Here is a 12,879-nt window from a genome sequence, read left to right as displayed (position 1 = left end):
AAAGACACAATATCCATGGAGGATGTTAAGGCCAGCCTATATTCGAAAGAATTGAGGAAAAAAGTGTCAGGTGAGGGTGATGCACATGCGGAGGGTTTGTTTGTTAGGGGAAGAACAACAGAAAGGGTGGAGTCAAGTAATAGGGGAAGATCCAGATCATCAGGTAAGAAGAAGGGAAAGTGCAATTATTGCAAGAAACCCGGGCACTGAAAAAGTGACTGTTTAAAACTCAAAGAGAAGGAAAAAGAAGACCAGAAAGGGGGTAAAGTAATTGCTGGAATTGCTGAAAGTTCAGATGAGTCAGATAATGTGTTATCAGTTTCAGAGGGCGATTCTCGCTCTAATACCGAGTGGATTCTAGATTCTGGATGTTCATACCATATGTGTCCGCATAGAGAGTGGTTTTCTACTTATGAGGCGGTCAATGGTGGTACAGTTTTGATGGGCAACAACATGGCTTGTAAGACTGTTGGTTCAGGAACGATTCAGCTTAGGATGCATGATGGTATTGTTAGGACTTTATCTGAGGTTCGACATGTTCCGGATTTGAAGAAAAATCTTATATCCCTGGGTGCTCTTGATTCTCATGGTTGCAAATTCCTCGGTGAAGGTGGAGTTTTGAAAGTCTCAAGGGGTGCATTAGTACTGATGAAGGGTCAGAAGCGTGGTAACCTCTATACACTCCAGGGCAGTACAGTTATAGGTGCTGCAGCAACGGTTGCTTCATCAAAGGTTTCAGATTCAGACTTGACTCGTTTGTGGCATATGCGCCTTGGGCATATGAGCGAGAGGGGGATGACAGTTTTGAGCAAACAGGGTTTGCTATGTGGCCAGAAAATTGAGAAGCTGGATTTCTGTGAGCATTGTGTTTACGGCAAGCAGTGCAGGGTAAAATTCAGTACAGCTGTTCATCGCACCAAAGGCACGGTGGATTATTTTCACTCGGATCTTTGGGGTCCCGCAGAGGTAACTTCTAAAGGTGGTTTTCGATATTTTATGAGTATTATTGATGATTTCTCTCGTAAGGTTTGGGTGTATATGTTGAAACATAAGAGTGACGTCTTTAATACATTCAAACAGTTTAAAACTTTGATTGAGAATCAGACTGGTAAGAAAATAAAACGTTTGAGAACTGATAATGGTATGGAGTTTTGTCTTGGCGAGTTTGATAGGTTCTGCAGTGATGAGGGCATTGTGAGGCATCACACAGTGAGAAAAACCCCTCAGCAGAATGGTGTGGCTGAACGAATGAACAGGACTCTTTTGGAGAAGGCACGTTGTATGTTGTCCAATTCCGGATTGGGCAAAGAATTTTGGGCTGAAGCCGTTTCCACAACATGCTATTTGGTGAACAGGTCTCCGTCGACTGCTATTGAGTGTAAGACTCCGTTTGAGGTATGGTCAGGTCATCCAGCTGATTATTCTGTGTTACGTGTTTTTGGGTGTCCAGCTTACGCTCATGTGAATGAGGGTAAATTGGAGCCACGGGCCAAGAAGTGTATTTTCTTGGGTTATGCAGCAGGTGTCAAAGGGTACAGGTTATGGTGCTCTGATGATTTGAAGTTTTTGATCAGTAGGGATGTGACTTTTGATGAAAATTATCTAATTAAAGGGTCTAAGCAGGTTGATGATACAGTTCAGGAACAGAGTATTCCAAAGCAGGTGGAGTTTTTGAGTGAATCTTCTGACTCAGGGAAGAAGCACATTGAGAAGCCAATTGAAGAGGAGTTCAAGAGTTCAGACACAGAGGTTGATGCGTTAGTTGAGCAACCAAGCACTATTGCTAAAGATAGGCCAAGGAGGGAGATTCGGCCTCCTGAAAGGTATTCGGCTTATTCTGAGATGGTGGCCTATGCTTTATCAGTTGCTGAGACAGTTGAGTATGAAGAGCCTTCCAGCTATACGGAAGCTATTTCGAGCACTGAGTCTGCACAGTGGTTTGTTGCTATGAATGAGGAGATTGAGTCTCTTCAGAAGAATCATACATGGGAGCTAGTAGAACCGCTGAAAGGGAAAAGGATTGTTGGGTGCAAGTGGGTCTTCAAGCGCAAATCAGGTATTTCAGAGGTAGAAGATGCTCGGTTCAAAGCTCGGTTAGTGGCGAAAGGATACATCCAGAAGGAGGGTGTTGATTACAATGAGGTATTTTCACCAGTTGTAAAACATAGTTCCATTCGCACTTTACTTGCTATTGTTGCATGTTATGATCTTGAGTTAGAGCAACTTGATGTCAAAACTGCGTTTTTGCATGGCGAGCTTGAAGAACAGATTTATATGCATCAGCCTGAGGGATTTGTTGTTTCTGGTAAGGAGGATCACGTTTGTTTACTTCGTAAGTCTTTGTATGGCCTCAAACAATCCCCTAGGCAGTGGTATAAGCGGTTTGATACTTTTATGATAAGCCAGTCATATTCTAGGAGTGAGTATGACAGTTGTGTGTATTTTCGAAAACTTCCAGATGGTTCATTTGTTTATCTACTGTTGTATGTTGATGATATGCTTATTGCTGCCAAGAGTGTATCAGAAATCAACAGGTTGAAACAACAGTTAGGTGGTGAATTTGAGATGAAAGATTTGGGTGCAGCAAAACGTATTTTGGGTATGGAGATTTGCAGAGATCGAGTAGCTGGCAAACTATTTTTGAATCAGAAGTCTTATGTTCTTAAAGTGCTTGAGCGCTTTGCCATGCAGAACTCGAAGCCAGTCAGTACCCCTTTGGCAGCACACTTTCGACTTTCAGCTGAGTTGTCACCACAGTCGGAGGATGAGGAGAAGTATATGTCTCAGGTTCCATATTCGTGCGCAGTTGGGAGCCTTATGTACGCCATGGTATGTACTCGTCCTGATATTTCACATGCAGTTAGTGTCGTTAGTCGTTATATGGGGCGTCCAGGAAAGGCACATTGGGAGGCTGTGAAATGGATACTACGGTATTTGTGCGGAACTGCAAGTGTTGGTCTATTGTTTGGGATTGCCAATTCTGGTGATCATGCTGTTGGTTATGTTGACTCGGATTTTGCTGGTGACCACGATAAGAGGAGGTCTCTGACAGGTTATGTTTTTACTCTGTCCGGAAGTGCCATTAGTTGGAAAGCTACTTTACAGGCTACAGTTGCGCTGTCTACAACAGAAGCGGAGTATATGGCCATTGCTGAAGCTGTGAAGGAGGCATTGTGGATGAGAGGTTTGCTTTGTGAGCTTGGCCTTACACAGGGTGTGAGTTCAGTATTTTGTGATTCGCAGAGTGCTATACATTTGACTAAAAATCTGATGTATCATGAGAGGACCAAGCATATCGATGTCAGGTATCACTTCGTTCGGGATATCATCTCACAGAAGCAAGTTGAGGTGAAGAAAGTGGGTACGGCAGATAACCCAGCAGATATGTTGACAAAACCGGTTCCGGTTGCCAAGTTCAAGCATTGCTTGGGCTTGCTTGGTATTTGCAGTTGATCGCCCCTCGGGGGCATTTGGCGAGTGAGAGGTTAGAAGGGGATAGCTATATTTGGTGATTTGGTTCGGTGGAATTCAAGTCAAGGTGGAGAATTGTTGGGAATGCCTTGTATTCTTTAGTCCCACATTGGTTAATTATGTTGTTCATTCTTTTGTAGCCTATTATAAATAGGGCTTTTGGGGAACTTCTATAGTATCCTTTTGGGGCTGTCATATTGGTGGTCTTTCTAGACGAGTTACGGGTCATAGCCGGCTCTTTGTATCTCTTCTTCACGTTGGTTAGTGAATCCTCTCTCTCCTCGCCCGTGGACGTACCCAACTTGGGGAACCACGTATATCTTGTGTCTTTGTGATTTTTTGTTTAGTTTTTCAATTTCTCGTTCTTAGCTTGCGTTTATAGCGTTCGTTACAACAAAGTTTCCTACCATTGTTATTATTCACCTTGGACTCCTATTTCAGAATTGATTTTGTCTTCTTGAACCTTTTCGATCCCAAAAGATTCAAAAAGACACAACAGTCAGAGCAAATGGTACACGTGACAAGCGACCATAATGATACTTTTACTTTTCAGAAATGCTAGGTACAAAGAAAAATTATTCCGAAACTACCCCGAAAAAATCAACTAGTGGTTGAGATTCACTTTGATGTGTGTGACACAATTATCAAAATGATTCTCAACCATTAATTGCTGTTTTCGAGATACTTTTAGAGTAAATTTTTTTTGTACCTATCATTTCCCTTTACTTTTAGGAGAAATACTCCCTCTGTCCCATAATATTTGTCCGGTCCGCGAAACGAGGACTACAAAATAATGCATTTCTTTCGAGAAAAAATTTAAATTTTTTTCATAAGTTAAAAGAACTTGTCGAGATCTAGTAAATTGTTGAATTTTTTTTCAACTTTTCTTACAAAAATAGTATTATTTTTACGTCTCCGTTTTGCGGACCGGACAAATATTATGGAACGGAGGGAGTATACCGTAAGCCTTTTGGACTTTCTATTAAGTGGGTCCTTCTTTTTAAAACTTTTGTACGTTTTCTGAGAGTATTTTGGCAGGTGGATGCTCTACCCTTTAAATGACGAAAATAACCCTTATATTCCTCGAAAATAGCCTTTCTTTCCCTTCCCTTCTCTCTAAGGGCTCGTTTGAATGCGGGATTAGATTTGAGGGTATTATGTAAAAAGGGAGATTGGATAGTATGAGATATTGGTTAATAAGGGATGTTCCACATTTATGGAAGGAGTGTTAAATAGTACTTAGTTTGGATGATGTATTAGAAAGGGAGGATAAAATAGTACTTGATTTGGATGAAGAATTAAGTAGGGATATAAGGACGGAAGATTGATGTAAAAAGCTGTTAAATGACTTTTTTGCCCCTATGCAGTGTTTTATGACAAAATTTGTTAGTTTCATTATAATTAGAATAAATGTGTTGAAAAAAAAAATTTAGTGTTCTAAATTTCAATCTGTTTGAATGGGTGGGAAGATTTTATTTTTTTGATCATTTAATTCCAAATGTTCATAATTAAATTTTGACTATATGGCTCTCGTTGATTAGCCTTAAGAAAGTTATAGAATCAAATATTTTTTAGGGCTAACTAACTAGAGCTCTGGAGCCAAAATTAATTATGACCATTTAGGATAAAACGATCAGAGAAATAGGATCTTCGTACCGGTTCAAACTGATTGAAAATTAGAAGACTTAATTTTTTAACTATATTTTTTAATATATAAACTGTAGCTTGAAAAATTAAGTGTTCTAATTTTCAATTAATTTGAATCAGTGCAAAGATACTATTTCTCTGATCATTTTATCCTAAATGATTATAATTAATTTTTGGCTTTAGGGCTCTCGTTGGTTAGCCATAAGAAATATTTGGTTATATGACTTTCTTAGGGCTAATCAACAAGAATCCTATATTTAAAATTTAATTAATACCATTTAGGATAAAATAATCAGAAAACTAAAATTTTTCTATCGGTTCAAACGGATTGAAATTTGGAACACTTAATTTTTTTTGCTTTTGCTCAACTTTCCCTCTCGTCTCTTCGAACAGAAGCAGAACAACTGCGACTAAAATGACAAGCTAGGGCTGGCTGGGAGAAGGGGGATAAGGAGGGGTGTTCTCGTCAATTTTTAAGAGGGATTAGGGGGTATAAGATATGGACACCTCAAATCCTACCCATCGGCAACACCCTCGAATACCCCTTCTCCAGTGTTAGCAAAGAACGGGAGAAAATAATCCCAGGCGTCAAACTGCTTCCCAAAGCAGAACTTCGGCTGTGGTACCAGGCTTAAAATGGGGGTATTGTTAACACCCCTTGGTAAGCCAGCATCCAAACGACCCCTAAATGACAAGTATGAATGTGTATTAACGGGTATAAAAAGTACACAGAAATACATGTTTTCTTGTCTTTTAGTATGCTTATCATTAGCTCAGTGGGCTGACACGAATTCTCAAAACAACGCATGGATTTTAACTAATGACAAAAAGACACGTAAACTTGTTATTCCTTCAATAATTAGGCCCCGGTCGTCTCATTCGGTCAATTTGTAACGGATGGAGATAATGGAAGGCGACACCTTCCCTTTTCTTTTTAATTTTTACTTCCCAAAGTAATGCATGCGTGATATGTTCTTACATTTGATTAAAAAAAGTCATAACCAAAATAAATCGAATGAGCTAACATGGATTTTATTTTTACCTTCGAACTATCATTTCACAAGAGAGATTAAAGATATTAGCTATGATCTTAATTGAAAATGAGGCGCTATTCCACTAAGAGCATTTTTGGACATTTGGGGTTTTTTTTAAAAACTTTTTATGCTTTTCGAGACAGGTCATTCTTCTCACATTATCAACTAAAAAGTCCAAAAACAAAAAATTAGTGGAACGACCCAAAGTTTTTGGATAAATAAAGTATGATGACTCAATTCAAAATTTTGCTTCAAAAAATATGAGGAGAATTTATTTTCTTTGAATTGGATTGTGCTAATCACATAGCACTATAACCGGGGTTTACATTTTGATGTTATTTAAGCTAAAATAACAATGTAATTTTTTTTTTTACTTGTATATTTCTTTATTTTGTATGACTTAATTAAAAGTGGGCAACAAAGCAATGATGTTGGGCCAGGACAACTCAATTGTCGAGGCCGGCACCGATACAAACGGCCTCTTTTAAAGAATTGTTTTGGGATGGTAAATGGAGACATGTAGAAAGAAAGACAGTAATAACTTAAAAAAAACTTACTGAAAACTCTACTGACAGAGAGGGGTATTCTTGTAACCCCATCTGACTTTGTTTTTACTTGGGTTGCTAGAACATAGCCTCTCTCCCGGCATGGTTTTTGATAATTTTCTCATTATCTCTCCACTTATTATTTTAAAATTTTAAAGGGTGATAACAAATGACAGTGATGCTAACTTTTGAGGTAAAATGACTTTTGAAAAAGCGAAATTCTTTTTCCGATTTGGTTTAGTGTGAATAAGGACAGATTAGATCATTTTACATAGGTGCCTGTTTTTTAAGGCGTTTTGCTTGCACAATATAATGTAGTTATGCGCGTGCTACTACCTAAGACGCATTTATTGGTTGAATACTTCTTTTGGTTAAACTTTTTTTATTTATTTATTGAGGTGTACATATTTATTATTTGGATTTCTAAATTACATGTCCATTGTAACCGCACGAAGTTTACATTTTGATGAAGAATAATCAAATTCAGTTTAAGGAAAGCCCCACAATCTTAATAAAGATAGTTATGATGGGTATGTTATAACATGATTGATAAATTGCATACCTCAATACTAACACTGCACAAAACTAACTAATTAAACGCTTGTACAACGTACAATTACATGATGTATGGCGTTCAAATATTTTATTTTCCTAATATAAGTGTGTTCCTAAGACATGTCAAACGGGATTGGGTGATCGATATCATTTTTGACATAAATGATGTTCTAGAAAAATTTTAAAAAACAAGCAATTTTGAATATCAAATTACTCCCGCCGTCCCAATTTAATTGTCCTCTTTGAGAGTTCGTGCCACTTTTCAATTGATTAAATCTTGTAATTTATAATATTTTACGTGATTTTGAAAACAATGCATTATAGTTTTAATCGAGATTTATCAAATAAGATCCATATTGAATATAAAATTTATTACCGATTTAAAAATATAACTAATTTTTTATCCGATTAAAATAAAACGAGAGACTATTAAATTGAGACGGAAGGAGTAATAGATTCAAAAAACTTGATAACCACACCTAGTAATTTTCGTGATGAAGCGAGAAAGCCAGCGGTTTCAATGAGGAGTCCGGGGAATCCACTAGGTAATTTCTTATTCTTCGAGCTCTAGACCTTTTTGACTAGGGTTACAACACTTGACTACTTTTCAAAAAGAGTAATGAAGTGGGGGGAGGCGGTTCGTTCCCATTTTGTTCTTGAAGAGAAATAGCCTTCTTTGACTTCATTTCTTAAGAGACAATTGATTTGGCCTTGTGAACTTCGCCAAAGGATCAAAACATTCAAAATGACACAGCCCTCGTAGCAAACGAGACACAATGGCAGTGGTAGTAATTTGCAAGCACACGAATTGTACCAAAGTATAGTTTGGTGAGAGCGAGGCCAAATCCATAAGAACTTGTAATTTTTTATAGAAAAATAACCTAAATTGATTGGAACCCTAAAGTAGTTAATAAAGGCTGTGAGTTGTATATGATCAGATCGTGTAAAATATGACAACCAGTCTACCGCGGCCGGCACTAGTAAGGCCTTGTTTGGCTAAATAATCTATTTTGATTATAATTTTTTATTTGTTTATTTTTTGTCAATTTTTTTTAGATTATTGCTTTATCATGATGAGAAGAATCTAAAAATTAAAAAATTAGCATCGAAACCCATAATTTTATAAATAAGGACGAAATAAGCGACTTTTAAAAAAAAATTGGGTTTGGATCGTAATTTTTTACCTTTTAGATTCCTCTAGTCATGAAAAAAATAATAATTCTCAAAAATTAACAAATACGAAAAAAATAAATAAAGACCAAAAAAAGAAGCCACATTGCTTATATTTGTGTGCAAATTAGTTAGGCCCATTTTTGTGTTCTCTATGTGTATAAAAATCAATGTAAGAAGTCTCAAATCTCTAGAACTATTGGAATGAAAAAAAATCTGACTACAATTTCCATCAGCTAGCTTTGGAATTGGGGCACAGTATTACGGTTGGCCTTTTCTTGACGATATCACTAGGGTTTGTAGCTTTTGGTGAATCAATGTCGTTTTGGTAGTCGGTTTCTTAAATTAACATAATCGCTTGGTTACGAAGTTAGGGTGGATTCGAAACTCTAAGACCTTTTTCCATATTTGAATTCAACATCTCTTTTGCTTTAAATTACTTAGATAATTTTAGTTAATCAAAATCCAATCACTCGAATTAATTTTATAAATACAACAACTTAGCCTCTTGATCTCCGTGGTACGATACCTGGACTTAAACCACTGTTCTATTTGAATTGAGATTTTTGCTCAGTTTTAATTATTTATTTTTGGTGTGAAAAACGACCTACCAAGGTTTTTTAGGTAATGAGTGAAAAGAGATATGAGATTAATAATTGAAGAAAAAACTTATAAGAGACCGTGTGCAGAGAAAAAAATTGGATTTTGGAACCCAATTAAAACGAACACATTCTTAAATAATTTAAATGTTTAAATGACGCATAATACAAACTACAATATCTAGGTGTTTTTAACAAACAAAAAAACAACTAATTTAAAAAAAAAAAACCTCAAAAGCCCCCCTATGCCCTAACCTATATCCGTCTCTGCTCAGGTGCTTTCCCTATCAAGCAAAGACGAAAATACGAATACTCACGTGGCTTTTGGATCCCACATCAAATATTACCATTGGAAGACGAACGAAGATACTCCGTAGGATCTTAACAAATGTTACCGACAAAAGACAAACAAAGACGAAAATATTGCATGATCCCATGTTAACGTTGATATAGAGAAGATCATTGTGTTCGGAGAAGAGAAAGTATCAGAAGAGCAAAAGTTTTTTTCTTTTGGAAGAGAAGAAGAACAAAAGTTTAGTTGATCTAGAAGTAGACAAAGGTTTTCCATAATTTAGTTATTCATCCGATAACTTATTCTTATGAGATGTGCTATTTCTAGCATCTGGATAGGTAAAGTTAGTTGTATAGAGTGAAGTTTTTTGTCAGAGGTTTGTTTAGATCAGTTATTGGTTTGAGTTTCTGTGTCTTGTTTACCTTTTTGTTATCAAGTTGCGGTCCTTGTGTGCTTTCTCTCTCGAACAAGGTCGAAAATATACTCCATACTCAAATAACTTTTCAATCACACATCAAGCGTTATGGTGGGAGATCCACAAATTACGTGAGCATGGAGAATCTATATAATAAAACAGAGTTGTGTTTGAATCCAAAAGACAACCAACGATCCAGATTTGTCCCCTCCTTCTGCATAAATCTCCACCCTCCATTCTATATTCCTTTTTTAATCTTAAATGTTTCCCTGATATAGAATTAGATGAATCAGAATTAAAGGAATAAAAGGAATGAAAATCTGAACCCATCTATATATAGAAGGAATCAATATTCGATATCAATATAATATGGGAGGGGAGTTTTCAAATGCGTATATTTTTTACCATGGGATTGGTATATTTGGAAATGATTGTACAAATATTTGGAAAGGATGGTACAATCATACCTTCTATATTTTGGCTAGCTAGAAGGCATACGTTTTGATTATACCTTTTATTTCCGAATAAACACATTTTTTCCAAATCTTCTGCTGTTTCAAATACCATTATGGTAAACTTATCAAAGGTTGGAACTCAAAAAAGGTAATAAAACCATTTCCCAAACATGAAACACACACACTCTCTCTCTCTCTCTCTCTCTCTCTCTCTCTCTCTCTCTCTCTCTCTCAAGCAATGTGTTACCTGTTCAAAAGCAACCCTATTCGATTCAAGGTGCCAATCGAAGGTAAAAAAAATCCCTATGGAAAATCCGATGGAAGAACCAATAGAGAAATTGTGATGTGTTACGGGGGAAGCCATGGAGAAATGCCAATCGGTGTGTTGAAAATCCTAATTAGAAAGATTTTGTGGATTTTTTTTAATCTTATCAAACTTTATTGTATTTACAGGTTTGTGTTCAAATTGACTCTAATTTTGAAGGTGAGTTCTCCCTCTTTCTTTCTCTCACACACACATTCATACCAACATAAATTCGCTGACTTTTTTTTTATAGGCAAAATTTTATTATAAACGGGGAGAGGAGAAAGGGAAATTCAACGAAAGGTTAAACAGTACATCAAATTCGCTGACTCTTTGCTTGATTGAATTTTGATAGATAAGTCTAAGTCAATTTGATAGATAATTCTAATATTATCATTTTGCAATTTTCGGAGAAAAAAAAAAGATGGTCTACTTTTGTATTGCATTAGTATAGCTTTGTTCCCATTAGTTCGTATTGGCCAAATCTCCATAAGTAGTTTATGGGTAATGTTCGTGTATTTTACAATGCCCGAAAATTACAAAGCACGGAATTTGATATTGAGGGTTGGAGCTTATACGGTTAATGTTAATTTGAATATAATAGACCTGTGCATTTTAGCTATTGAATAGAGCTAGCTACTTTGTTTTTTTCCTCTTTCGAAAATGTTGCAGGTTTCAAACTTCCGCACAAACCGAGAACCAAAATTCAATCCGAGACAAAGTCAGGTAAGGGAAAAAAATGTTTTAGCAATTCGATTCTTGCTATAATCTATAACTTTAATTCATTTTCTCATTTTTTTAACTAATATGGGTTAGTGAATTTTAAACCGGTTAAGTGAATCAACTCAAGACAAGTAGGCATCTCCCTTACCTTTTAGCTTTTGTCTTGAGATTTGAAAGTGAGGCTTGGGTGTTAATTTGTAGATGTTGATTAGGGTGTTTTCCCCATGCGTTATAATTATTCTGGAGTTGCAAGAGGTTCACATTTTCTAGCACTCTAACAATCTGCGTTGATTCTACCATTGTAGGGGTAACATGGAAAGAGTGGAAGTGCTTTTGGTGGATGATCCGCATTCCACCACCAATCTTTCTTGCAAAGCTCCTATTCTTATGAAATTGTGTTGGTATAATCAGAGATCCTTTTTGGTAAGTTGCTCTTCTAACCTTTTTTTTTAATGATATTAGTATGGCTTTAGCTGTTAATGTTGACATACTCTGGCTTTGAGTTAATGTAAGTGTTACCGACAAAATTTGTTGCAGTGCTTAAAGCTCAGTCGAAGCATGCTTTCATTTTGGAAAGGCCAAGCAAGGATCACAGGTGTAAAAGTTGTTGTCACTGATAAAAGAAATATTCTTTGATGTAGTTCTGTTAACTTTGGGTTCCTAATGTACTCAAAGGTACTTAATTTTTGGGTTTCTTTGTTAAGAGTATTGATTATATCGTGGGTTTTGTTTGTTACATGCAGATGTTGTTATTTAGATAATTGACTTCTATGCTAGCTTTTACATCTTTTAAATTCACTTAATCCCTTTTTGCATTTGTGTATTGCATCGGATAGATCTCTACACCCATTTTATCAGTATGGGACGGTTGTGTAAGTCTAGGTTTAATACGTACCTCAACTCCAACCACACGTATTATATAGATGTTTTCTTCCTTGGTTGCATTCCACTGTACAGGAAGTTGCTTCTTGGTTTAACAGAATGAATTTGTTGGACGATTAAAGGACAAAAAGGTTAGATGGTTGGTGACTAAGAGATACTATGTCCTCACTCATTAGTTGTGAACATATATGCCATACGCACCATGCCAAAGAACCAGAGATCAACTGAATGTTTTCCTTTTCATTTGATAATAGTTATGTACAAAGAACTAAATGTTTCAAGTAGAAAAAGGAGGGGGTAAAGTGAGAAATAAATTGTACATTTGATGCACCATTACTATATATGATCCTGTTTTAGACTTCATTTTCCTTTTAGGACCTCTGAAATTCAAGTTTTATTTTCATGTTGTGTTACTCTAATGGGTGGATGATTTATATGGTTGACCAATTTATATTTATATTTTTCTGTTCTTAAACAGAAGTACTAAAGTTCTAGCAAAAGGGATTAGAAAATTGTTTGTTCTTTATTTGCTGATTCAAGTTAAACAGGTCAATGAATATGCTTAAGTTATTGTTTTTTGCATAATTGGATTCATTGAGTAGGAGTTGATATATTGCATGCGAGTCCATAATTTATTTACATGTGTTGATCGTTTGAACCGTGCCTTCAGGCACGGGCATTCGCTAGTTCTATTATAAGACAAAGTAATCCTAGCATGTAGTACTAAAAAATAGCTCAACAAAACTAAAAAATCGCAAACCCATAATTGGAGAACATAGCGAAAAAC

Source organism: Rhododendron vialii, chromosome 1a, assembly GCF_030253575.1.
Source record: "Rhododendron vialii isolate Sample 1 chromosome 1a, ASM3025357v1".
Classification (NCBI taxonomy): domain Eukaryota; kingdom Viridiplantae; phylum Streptophyta; class Magnoliopsida; order Ericales; family Ericaceae; genus Rhododendron; species Rhododendron vialii.
This window is presented reverse-complemented; position numbering follows the sequence as displayed.